We start from the raw sequence: 13,534 nt of genomic DNA, 5'->3' as shown, positions 1-13,534 counted from the left end.
GTGTCACTAGGTTGACCCTTCCCATGACTTTCTTTGACCTGATTCCTTCTCCTCCCCTCTTCAGCCTCCATTCCCTTAATGTCCCACTTTCCTCCCCATTTTCTCCTCTTCAGAAGGCTCCCTCACCACACTAGACCAACACTTCAGTGACTCCTCTCACTCCTGCCCCATCAGTGTCACAGGTAAATGGTGAGCTGAAGCTCCAGGCCTCTGTTCTTTTGCTCCATGAAAGAAAATTGAATCACACATGAAAAGCCAAGCAAGAGAATTATTATATGTCAAAGTAAGACTCAAGCAAAGAGTGCTCTCAAGAGGGAAAGAGAATGGGTCATCTCCCAGCAGAGAATCAGAAAAGAAACTTGATACTACTTACAAATGTATTACTGTGATGTTTGCCAGGAGAATGGGGGTCCACCTTCTGCAATCTTCAACAGTCTGATACTTATCTCCTTCTTCATGTGGAGCAGGGTAGTTTTTGACCCTAGTTGATCCTTTTAGTAATTGTCATGGTGACCAACCCACTCAGGGTTGGGGCTTCATCCACAAGTCAATCCTGTGTTAATACAGGTGCTGGGGTCCAGGACCAGGTAAATTTATCTTAGTGCACCTGTGCTACTAAAGAAATTTCCCTTATATTGAAAAACCTATGACTATAAATCCTAACTTTACAATGATCTCAATAGATCTGATCAGGAGTTAACCCCATAGATCTTAGTTCTGGACTTATTTCTTAATTGGCTCTCTTTGTTCCCCCTGTTATCCTCAGGTTTAGTACACCTGTTGTTTTCCTATGAGTTACTAATTTATTCATTAGGTTTTGTTTTGCTTTTGTTTTTGTTACCGGAGATTAAACCCAAGGGCACTTGACCATTAAGCCACATCCCCAGCCCTTTTTTGATTTGAAGAAGATCTCACTGAGTTGCTTAAAACCTCCCTAAGTTGTTGAGGCTGTCTTTGCACTTTCAATTCTCTGGCCTCAGGCTCCCAAGTGCTGAGATTTTCCGAATTTACTGAGATGATTATTTGATGTTTGTCTTTAATTTTATTTATGTGATATATTGCATTTGTTGATTTATGTATGCTGAGACAATCTTGCATCTCTGGACGAAACCCACTTGATCATGGTGTGTAATCTTCTTAGTGTGTTTTTGAATACAGATAATGAATATTTTATTAAGGATTGTTACATCCATATGCTCATCGGGGATATTGCTATGTAGTTGTGTTATTTTTCCTTGATGCATCTTTACCTGATTTGGTATCAGGGTGATACTAGTTCATAGAATCAGAACACATTTCTTGTCATTAGATGATGGATGACTCTAAAGTATATTTGATATAGAAAAGTTATAAAATGCTAAGAAGGATAAATGACAAATTAAAAATAATACAGATGCTTAAACCAGAAAATTGTGTTTGCATTTCCTTCTAGTCTCTTATCATCCTCCCCCTACAACCTGAATGCTGCTCGTCTCTCTTTCTCTCCATCTCTTTCCTCAGATGATGAATACAGGCTTCAGTGGCCCCAGCACTGCCCTCTCCAAATGCCATTTCCCAGGTCAGTTGACTCTCTGACCTCCTGAGGGGACAACTTCTCCCTTTCTCCACCCTTCTCACACCCCACTACTACATCCCCACCTCTCACTCATAGAAGATAAAATATGTTCTCTCATACTTGCAAAAAAAATTAGGGTCAGGTAAGAACTGTATCATAATCCCATCACAGTCCCCACACCCGAAACTGTCTCTTCCATCTTCCCACCAGTGGTGATGGACGGTCTGTTGCCACCTCTGCACTTGGGAACAAGGTTGACCCCTTCCTCCCCTGCATCACCATGTTTCCACTCTCTGTGGCTCACTCATCCCTGCATTCAAACATACTACAATATCTCCCATTAAAGTCAACACAAGTAAACTCGGTAAATAAAACAAAATCCCTTCTCAGTAAATAAAACAAAATCCCTTCATAAAAACCCACAACCTGCTTGGGGAAGATGCTAGAATAAAGGAAGTTGCATTCCTGGCTGCTGCATGGTGTGAAACCAAGAAAGCCGACAGGCAGCTTCTCCACGAGGTGGGAGAACCAAAAACGGGTTTTTTTTAAAGAGGTTAGATATAATAAATAAGAAAAAAGTCACCAGCAGAACAGCTGCTGCCTTGGCCAGGCCAGAAATACCAGCCAGGGTGGTCCCTCCATGAGCATAGTGGAGGAATAAGGGAATTAAAGGAACCCTCATTTGGGGGAGGCCCGAGGTGTGTCTGGGTATGGAATGTATAGAGACCAAGGACATTACCCAACAAACCTGACAGTTGCACTACATGATGTCTGTGTGTGGAAACAAAGGAATGAACCAGTTTAGAGCTGTGGTACAAGAGCTACCAACCAATGAAACCAATTCCTGGTTATCAGATACAAAAATTGACAAACCCCATGTTATAGGCCAGGCTATATGACCATTTTACCCTGAGACTCCATGTCATGTGGGAAATGCTTCTCCCATGGAAACACCTGCCCCTGTACTCATCAACAGTTGCTTAGCATAGCATGTTTGACAACACAAAATGGCAATTCTTATATAATGTAAAATTGTTCTCTTTTGGTTACTATTTTCTTGGACAATGTACCCTGTCAGAGAACGATTGTCTAGATGTTCACAATAGACTCAAAAACAAATTTGGGAATCAATCTAACAAAAGAAGTGAAAGGCCTCTACAGTGAAAACTCCAGAACACTAAAAAAAGAAATTGAAGAAGACCTTGGATGATGAGAAGATCTCCCATGCTCCTGGTGAGGCAGAATTAACATTGTCAAAATGACCATACTACCAAAAGTGTTACACAGATCTAAGGTATTCCTAGTCAATCCCAATGACATTCTTCATAGAAATAGAAAAGTCAAACAGGAAATTCATTAGCAAAAATAAGAGACCCAGAATAGCCAAGGCAATCCTTAGCAAGAAAAATGAAGCAGGAGATATCACCATCCCAGACCTTAAATTATAGTACAGAGCCATGGTACCAAAACAGCATGGTATTGACATCAAAACTGATATGTAGATCAATGGGACAGAATAGAAGACACAGAGACAAACCGACATAAACACAGTAATCTCATACTAGACAAAGGTGCCAAAAACATACATTGGAGAAAAGATACCCTCTTCAACAAAAGGTGCTGACAAAACTGGAAATCCATATGTCGCAAAATGAAATTAAAACCCTATAACTCACTCTGCACAAAAATCAACTTAAAGAGGATCAAAGCCTTAGGCATTAGAACAGAAACCCTGTGCCTAATAGAAGAAAAAGTAGGCCCAAACTTCCACCATGTTGACTTGGGACCTGACTTCCTTAACAAGATTCCGAAAGTGCAAGAATTAAAATAAGAATCAATAAATGGGAGGGATTCAAACTAAAAAAAACTTCTTCTCAACAAAGGAAACAATCAAGAACATGAAGAAAGTGCCTACAGAATGGAGAATATCTTTACACTTGCACCTCAGATAGAGTATTAATCTGTCAAGGATATATAAATAACTCATAAACCTTAAAACCAAAAAAACAAATAACCCCAATCAGTAAATGGACAAAGGAACTGAACAGACATCTCACAGAAGATATATAATTGATCAAGAAATATATGAAAAAATGTTCAACATCTCTGGCAATTAGAGAAATGCAATTCAAAACTACACTGAGATTCTATTCCATCTCACTCCAGTGAGAATGGCAATCATCAAGAATACAGGCAACAATAAATGTTGGTGAGAATGTAGGGAAACAGTATAGTCATACATTGCTGTTTGGACTGCAAATTTGTGCAACTACTATGGAAAGCAATATAGATATTCCTCAGAAAACTTGGAATGGAATCACAATTTCACCCAGTCTTCGCACTCCTAGGTTTATACACAAAGTACTTAAAATCAACATACTGCAGTGACACAGCCACATTAATGTTTATAGCAGCTCATCTTATAATAGCTAAACTATGGAACCAAACTAGGTGCCTTTCAACAGATGAATGGATAAAGAAATCGTGGTATATATACACAGTGGAATGTTACTCGACCTTAAAGAAGAATGAAATTATAGCATTAACCAGAAAATAAATGGAACTGGAGAATATTATGCTAAGCAAAATAAGCCAATCCCAGAAAACCAAAGACTGAATGTTTTCTTTGATATGCAATGCTAATTCATAATGAGTGGGGCAGGTAAAATAGGTGTATTTTGGACTAGACAGAGGGGAGTGAAAGGAGGGGAGAGGGCCTGAGGGTAGGAATGATAGTAGAATGAATCAGACATTATTACCCTACATGCAAATATGATTACATGACCTGTGTAACACTACATCATGTACAACCAGACAAAATGAGGAGTAATACACCATTTATGTCTGATGTGTCAAATTGCATTCTACTGTCATATATAACTAATTAGAACAAATAAAATTTTTTTTAAAATCCATCACATGATCCTGTACCTCCCTCCAGTTATTACCCCATTTCTCTGATACACTTTATAAGGTGATATCCAAGTCCCTTCTCTCATGTCTTTTTAAACATTGAATTTTTGTTTTTCTGGTAGAATCATTTGAAAGGACAGATACTTCTACAAGGCCTTGGAAAAAGACAAATGACCCCAATCTTCCGGGCTGCCCCATTTCCTGATCCTCAGAGTCATCCTGATTTAATTCTTTTGCTTGATGCTTTTATGTTACCTGTTACCTCTGTGCCCCCATATAGAATGCTAATAGGTTGCTTGATTTTTGTTGTTGTTGCTGTTGTTGTTGTTGTTTGCTTCATGTTGCACTTTTGGTGGACACCTTCCCTTCACGTGCCCCTATCCTGGAAACAGTCATTTTATAATTTTGGTAGATCAATGTTGTTTACATTATATTGACTATGGAAATGTCATTCACAACTAGACCTGCAGCTTTCATTACTTTGTTTCCTTGAAACTGATTTTTAACTTCCCCACGATTAATGCAAGTGTTATCCCTTCATTTGCTTAGTTTCTGTTGTACTCATTACTGGAACTTTCCCAAACTCTCCCCCAGGGTCCCTGCTATGGTTTGAATGTGAGCTCCAAAGTTCACATGTTGGAACTTGATCTTCAATGTGGTGCTGTGGGAGATGGACCTAACGGGAGGTGGGCTCTTGAGGGTCCCAATCTCATAAATAGATCAGCACTGTTATCTTAGGAATAAGTTGACACCTCCTACCTCTCTTGCCCTCTCTCTTACCTTCTACCACATGAGGAAACAGCAGGGGGCCCCAGTCAGATGCCAGTGACCATGACCTTGGATTTTCCAATGTTAATAATGTGAGAAAATAAACTTTTGTTCTTCATAATTTACTCAGTATGTTCTGTTAGAGCAACCAGTCTAGGATAATCTCCATGAGTATATTCAAGCATATCCAGGTTCCACCAACTTGGTCTTTGTGAAGACACCTGTCCTAGAACCCTCAGTCCTGCCAGACCTGGACTGGGTGCCCTCATACCTGGAGTGAGGCTGACTCCTGTTCTCCTTCACCTCATGGGGGAACACTTGGCCTCCCTCTCTTGTGTGGGCTCCTCTCTTACCTACATTTCCCATAGCCCCTTTTCTTGGTTTTCTCCAACATTTTGTTTCTCACTTCATTTAGCCATATCTTTTAGGAACATGGAACTGAAAATACTGAAACCCTAAACATCTGAAATGTCTTTAGGACACCCTAGCTCTTGTTCCAACTTTAAGTTCGTACAGAATTCTGTGTTGAAAATCTTTCACTTGGAATGCTGGTGATATTGCTTCAACATTTTCTAGCTTCCAGAGCTGTTTTTTCCTGCCTCTTAAAATGTTCAGTTTCCTCTTTACTACACACTTTCTGAATATCATGGCAATGTATCCTGCATGGGTCTGTTTTCAATTTGTTTGGGGGCAATTCAAATGTAATTTTGTGGAGAGCGAAAATGCTGAGAATATTTGTTGAGATTGTAAACTTATTCCTTACTCTCAGTTTTTCTGGAATTTATATTGTTCAGTTGTTGAAAACCCTGTAATTGAGTCTTGTGTTCTTATAGTTCTTCTGTCTTCCTTACTATTACTTTTCCAATTATACTACTTTTTTTTGTACTATTTTAATTGTCCAAATAATCAATAGAATTATTCATTCTGTGACCAGTTCTTAATATCTAAGAACTTCTTTTTGTTTTCTTTCTGCATATAATTGTTCATAATTCCATTACTTGTTCACAAATACGTCTTTTTAGATATTGAGGAATTAAAAAGGATTAATTAATTAATTGGCAGTGAATTAAGGAAAGAATTTGGGACCACTTGGGATCTCTCCACAGTTTACTTAGAGTCGCAGTTCTCAAAGTGTGACGTGGAACCCTTGAAGTTGCTCAGACTGTTGCACAGTATCCATATGTTCAAAAACATTTTTATATTATCACTAAAAGATTATTTACATCAAAGCAAAACTTGGCAAAGTGAAAACCAAGGTAACAAATTGCAAAAGTAGTTACTGTTTTCTGAGCATGTTTTAACTGCACATGGGAAAAATGCCAGTTCACTTAAACATGTCCTGGTTTAAGTATTAAAAATCATTAACTTTATTAAATTGCTCTTCCAGAATTCACATTATAAAAGCACTTATTTGACAGAATGGGAAGTAGACATAAAGCACATCTGCTACATTTAAAAGTATGGTGTTTGTGTCAATAAAAGCCATGTGGTGAGTTGTACCAGCCTCATTTTTTGAATACCATTTCTGCTTCAAAGAAGGAGGGACAGAGAACTGTCCTTTAAACTTCAGTATGTGGCCAACTTCTAAAACTGAAGTGAGTCTGTCCCTTCAAGATAATCCACAGACCGCAATATTTTCAATGATAAAATGTATGCTCTCAAGAGAATATCAGATTCTGGGAGAACCTGCATTCACCACTATAAACCTGACAGACTCCCAAGTACCTACAACACTTTCTGGGAAATCTGTGGAAATATCAACATATGAACTCTTTATTATTGCACTTAAGTATGTTAACACTAGAAGATCTATATAACTTGGGCAAACAGTGCATGACTTTAAAAAATATCATGCACTAGCCCAAAATCCAGTCAATATGCAAGACACGCCCAGAGATTTTAATGCAACAGGATATGAACTATTCAATAATAACATTTCAGGGCCCATATGGCAAAGAATATTTAAGAAAACTAAACTTGTGTCAATTTACTGTAGTATCAGAGATGAATAGCCACAGTTATTGAAAACATAATTAAAAACATTCTTCCAATGAAGGAACTTTGGATGGTGTAGAGGAAAAATGGGTGGGAAGGGGTGGGAATGGAAAAACAGTAGAATGAAACAGACAGTATTACCCTATATATATGTATGATTATATGAATGGCATGAATATACATTGTGTACAACCATAGAAATGAAAAGTTGTACCCTATTTGTGTACAATGAATCCAAATGTGTCTGTAAAAATTAAAAATACTTTAATTAAAAATTTTTTTAAATTTTTTAAAAAACCATTCTTCCTAGATAATTCTGAGGCTGCTTTTTTTTATTTCATGAAAGTCACAAAATGCAGAACATATAAATATGTAGCATTCTCTAATGACAAATACAAAGAACTTTCAAAATTGTAAAAGTTAAAATGATCCCATTTTCTGATTAAATCTTTTTTGATTTGGAAACAGTTCTCTTTGAATCTACTATTTCTGTTAACATGCAATTAGTTATTAATACTCAGAAGGAACAACACCTTTAAAACGGAATTAATTTTTAATATGGCAAATATTGATAGACATAATCCACACAAACATGATTGCCTCTGAGTGCACAATACTTTGTAAAGCGTATAGTGACCCTTAAACCAAAAACGTTTGAGAACTGCAGATTTGCAAACTGAGGCAGGAATCAAGGGACAGTGAGACAAAGATTAGTACACAGGAGGGTTCCGGGGCAAGTCCCAGCCTGGGCGTGGCTCTCAGGGTCTGGAGCGGTGTCCGGTGTGGACACAGAGCGCTGGGAATTCCCAATCTCGCTGCAGTTTCACTTCTCCTTCTCCCAACCTGGGTCAGGTCCTTCTGCTGGACATTCCTGACGCGGTCTCACTTCCATTGCGTGTCCTGCTCCCCAGAGAAGCCAATCAGCGTCGCCGCGGTTCGGCTTTAAAGTCCCCGCCCGCGGCCGGGACACAGAATCTCCAGAGCTGCAGGATGGGGGTGATGGCGCCCCGACCGCTGCTCCTGCTGCTCTCGGGGGCCCTGGCGCTGACCCAGACCAGGGCGGGTGAGTGCGGGGTGGGAGGGACGCGGCCTCTGCGCGGGAGGAGCGGGGGGGACTGTCCCCTGAGCCTCAGGACCCGGGAAGCCGCGTGCCGCCGCCCCCGGGGACGGACCCTCCCAGCGTGGCGCGGCCCGTCCTGACCCTCCACTCCGCACCCGAGTCCTGCCCGCCCGCGTCCCGCCGCCCCCTTAGGTCTCTGGAGCCCCCTCCTCTCCTCCTGGCGTCCTCACCCTGGGAACTGGGTCGGCGCCGGGAGGAGGCTCGCGGGTCTCAGCGGCTCCCGCCCCCAGGCTCCCACTGCCCGAGGTATTTCGACACCGCCACGTCCCAGCCCGGACCACGGGGAGCCCCGGTACCTGGAAGTGGGCTACGTGGACGACACGCAGTTCGTGCGCTTCGACAGCGACGCACGACCTTGAGGACGGTACCGCGGGCGCCCTGGATGGAGCAGCAGGGACCGGAGTATTGGGAAAAGCAGACACAGATTTCCAAGGGCACCGCGCAGGCTGACCGAGTGAACTGGACACCCTGCGCGGCTACTACAACCAGAGCGAGGGCGGTGAGTGACCCCCGGACTGTCGGAGGTCGCGACCCCTCAGGGACGCCCCAGGTCATCAGGATCCCGGCCGAGCTTCACCCCGAGGCTGAGGGGCCCGCGGAGACCTTCGACCCAGAAAGCTCCCTCGGGGACTGTGACCGGTTTTCGTTTTCAGTTAAGGACAAACCCGCGGGGAGGGCGGGGCGGGGACAGGCTCTCACACACTCCAGGTGATGTATGGCTGCGACTTGGGGCCAGACGGACGCCTCCTCCGCGGGTACTTTCAGGACGCCTATGATGGCTAGGATTACATCGTCCTGAACGAGGACCTGCGCTCCTGGACCGCGGCGGACGCCTCGGCTCAGATCACCCAGCGGAAGTTGGAGTCGCGAGGTGTCACGGAAAAGAACAGGGCCTACCTAGAGGGCGCCTGTGTGGAGTGGCTCTCCAGACACCTGGAGAACGGGAAGGAGACGCTGCAGCGCGCGGGTATGAGCCGCTGCCGACACCTCTGATCTCCCCTAAATTCTCTCCGCCAGCTTCCCCGAAAGGAAGGGAGGAGAATGGCACCCCTCGCTAGAACTCCTCCCTACTCCTCTCCAGAGGGAAGTGGGTGGGCCTGGATTCCCAGGTGCTGTCCTAGAGGAACTGATGGCCGCTTTTTCTCAGGACAAGTGAGGGATGCAGTCTCTCTCTCCCTGGTTGGTGGGAATGACAATAAATAACTGACCACAGTTCCCTGGCGGCAGTCTTGGCATCAAGGACAGACTGTCAGGTCCACTCCAGCCTAGTGTCTCTGGAGGTCTGACTCCAGCTGTTCCACATGTCTCAGCCTCTACCAAGACCAGAATCTCTGGATTGTCTCAATCTGATTCAGAGTTTTCCAAGGAAGAGATTATGCCATAAGCTTCAGTCCAGGCTTGTGTCTACTGTTTTGCTCCCTCAACCTCCAATCATGTCCATTCTCATGATGGTCATGTAATGGCTGCTTCAGTGGCTCATGAGAGGTAATGCCAAAATGTTGAATTTCCATGTTCTTTCTCTCAGACCCCCCAAAGACACAGGTGACTCACCACACTAGCCCTGAAGGACACCATCACTCTGAGGTGCTGGGCCCTGGGCTTCTACCCTAGGAGATCACCCTTTACTGGCAACGAGATGGGAGGATCTGACCCAAGTTCCAGGACATGGAACTTGTGGAGACCAGGCTGCGGGGGATGGAAAACTTCCAGAAATGGGCAGCTGTGGTGGTGCCTGCTGGAGAGGAACAGAGATACATGTACCATGTGCATCATGAGGGGCTGCCTGAGCCCCTGGCCCTGAGATGGGGTAAAGAGGGGGTGAGGGCAACAGAACCTGTTGTCAGGAGAGCAGGAGGCTTTCTGGAAACCCTCAGCAGGGTATGGACTGAGAACTGGGATCAGGGCTCCTCACCTAATTTCCCTTCCTCTCCCAGAGCCACCCTCTCAGCCCACCATCTCAAATGGAGAATTGTTGCTGGCCTGGTTATCCTTGAGCTGTTGTCACTGGAGCTGTGGTCGCTTTTGTCTTGTAGAAGAAGAAAAACACAGGTAGACAAAGTGGAGGCTCTGAATTTTTGTCCCACAGGTGGTTTCAGGTACCTGATAGAAGTGTGCCCTGCCTTGTTAATGGGAAAGTAATATCTACAAGTATCCTTACCCCAACCTGAGATCCTGTTTACTCTTTCTAAAGCACACAGAAACTGAAGGACAAATTTATCCTCTTGATTTTTGTGATGAAGGGGACCTGATTCCCAGCATTTAGAGGCTAGAGGGGAATTTTCCTTCTGAGGACAGACCTCCAGGAAAGCAATTTGCTCCATCCCTACACATCTCCTTTCTTCTTGTCTCCTGATCCTTCCCTACATCACAGTTCTGGAGACTTTTCCTAGTGTCCAGACTAGGGGTACCTCTAGGACCTCTTTCCAAGCTCTTCTCTCACAGGATGCTTTCTTCCCATAGGAGTTTTAAAAGGGACCTATGCTCCAACTGCCTGTAAGTATGAGATCCCTGAGACCCTGGGATAGTGTAGTGTGGAGCAGTGGGGATCCATCCCATGATTCCTCCATTGCCCACATCTCCTGTGAACTGACCAGGTTATGTTTTTGTTCTGCTCAGGTAATGACAGTGACCAGGGCTCTGATGTGTCTCTGCTTAAAATGTGAGATCCTGAAGGATCTGAAGAGGGAGAGGGGTAGGAGAATGGGGAGACTCCTGGGTTACAGGGACTCTTGCATGGACTTTTGACATTTTAAGTGTTTAATGGGTTGTTCATGGTGTCTCCATTACAATAAATCATCTGAATTTGTCCAAAATACTTTCTTTTACAGTGTGGGACAGCTGCCTTCTGTGGGACTGAACAATACAGAATTTCTTCAGTTCTCTTCCTGCTCCCTATTGCGATTTCAGGAGGTCCTGACTTCTCTTTGTGCAGCTGGCATCTAACTGTGTGTATGTGCCTGTGTTCCTGTCATCATAATGTGAGGAAATGGAGAGAGGAGCACATCCATCATCACCAAGCTCCCTCCCCACACTGTCTGTTCTCTTCCTCAATCAACCTTCCTCTATAGCAGATGTGAGGCGGGATGTCTTCATTCCTGATTTAGCTTTATGTTTCCAAGGGCTGTAGCTTCTTTCTTCCCTATTGAAAAATAGAATCTGGATATGATTTCTATTTCACATTTGTGCCATGAAATATGACTGATGGGTTAATTGAATGAAAGGAAGGTTACTAAACTTCAGAGAGAAAATAAAACCTGAAACCTTCCAGAATTCACGTGTTTAACTGTGCTGAGTCTGCTGCAGGTAGGGACTGGAGAAGGATGAAAGGAACTGAGGGTGGACAAGGACTCAGTCTGTGTCCAGTCCATCCTAGGCTTTGATTTGGTCACTGTTCAGCTGAATCATCTTTCCTGCTCCTTAGTCCTTGTCCCTTCAATTAAACTTCATCCCACCAGGACCTGTGATGACAGGAACTCAAGCATCACCAGGGCTGGTCCTGTATCCAAAAAATGCTATGTTTAGTTTAGTTCAGTCATACATGTTTCTTAAGTAAGTGAAAAAGGGTAAAAAATCAAGATAGTCCTTTGCATTTGGCCAGATATAAGCCACATCGGCAAACTCTTAACCTTTTCTGAATCTTTGGGTTTGATTTGGCATCATTTACCTTCAAATCAAAGAATTTACAAATTCCATTTAGTAATTTAGTAACAGGTTTGTTTTGTTTTATTTTGTGTTTTTGGTTTGGGGTTTTGTTTGTTTTTTGATTTTGTTTTGTTTTGTTTTGTTTTTTGGTACTCAGGGGCACTCAACCACTGAGCCATATCCCATCCCCAATTCTATTTGTATTTATTTTGAGACAGGGTCTCACAGAGTTGCTTAGTGCCTGAGTGCTGAGGCTGGCTTTGAACTCAAAATCCTCCTGCCTCAGCTTCCTGAGCTGCTGGGATTATAGGCCTGTGACACAGAACACCACTGGTAACTGGTTCCACTAGTAACCTGAAAATCTGTTTATTTCCTCTTGTTTTTGAAGGACATTTTTCATTGATATATGCTATGTCAGGGTTCGTTTTGGTTAGGATGTGAGGTGTCCCCCAAATCTCATGTATGAGACAATGCAAGAACTTTTAGAGGAGAAATGATTGGGTTATGAGAGCTTTAACCCAATCAGCAGATTAATCCCCCTGATGGGATTAACTGAGTGGTAACTAAAGGTGGGTTAGGATGTAGTTGGAGGAGATGGGTCATTGACCATGCCTTTGGGGTGTATATATATATATTTTTCCACTGTTCTATTTGTTTTAATTTAGAAAGGTATCAACTCATAGTGCCTCTTTTTTCACATAAGCATGCACATAGATATGAGTTTTAACAGGAATCATACAAATAAAATTTGTATAAACACAAATCCATATTGAGCCATACACAGATAACAAAGTTAAAATGAAGAAAACTGGTCACAATATACAGAAGGACACTGCTGTGTCTTATATACTAGAAAGTCTTTTATAAACTAATCATCTTATATAATCAGAAGACCAATCTTCAATGTCATCCTTCAAGGTGGGTTTCTTTACTATTTCCTAAAAGCAAAAACAAAAGGGCAATAAATTGGTGTCACTGTGACAAGTTTTCAAATGTCCACTTTCATGAGCTGTTTCAAGTCCTAACTTCATGCTTTTCTACAAGTAATTAGACATCCCATGCATATTTATCAGCAAATTGCCAGCTTGGGTAATTGATAAACTCACCCTGGAGTTCCCTAATGTATTAAATTGATATATACTCAGAATAGAATTTGGGAACATACTATTCTCATTTGGAAAGGTTGATCTTACTAAGGCTACTAGAAGCATCTTTAGAGTAAGCCAAATAAAATGTACCACAAATGTGATTAATCGCAATAGGTTCATTATATCAAAAGAAAACAGACGGTTTTCTGCAAATGATCTTAAACTTATATCCCAGATTTACAAGTTCTTGTTTTGGTTCATAGATTCACCTATTATGGAAAAGGTTTTCTTCTTCCTTGCTTATGATGTTTTCTTCTTGAAAATACTGCTCACTTGAAAGAGAGATAGAGAAAAAAAAAAAAAGAAAGAGAGATAGAGCTTGCAGCCACAGTTCTGCATGCTGTTATTTCAACACGGTGGTGTGCAGTAGGATCACTGAGTTTCTCTGAACAT

The 13,534-nt window shown here is 42.4% G+C and overlaps 1 pseudogene; it reads left to right on the top strand.

The window, feature by feature from the left end:
• The first annotated feature begins 8,221 nt into the window (after positions 1–8,221).
• On the top strand, positions 8,222–11,611 carry LOC124988332 (HLA class I histocompatibility antigen, alpha chain G-like; annotated as a pseudogene).
• Positions 11,612–13,534: the final 1,923 nt, after the last annotated feature.

This window comes from Sciurus carolinensis, chromosome 7, assembly GCF_902686445.1.
Source record: "Sciurus carolinensis chromosome 7, mSciCar1.2, whole genome shotgun sequence".
Taxonomy (NCBI): Eukaryota; Metazoa; Chordata; class Mammalia; order Rodentia; family Sciuridae; genus Sciurus; species Sciurus carolinensis.
Note: the sequence above shows the minus strand (reverse complement) of the source record. Positions and strands in the feature narration are given on the sequence as shown.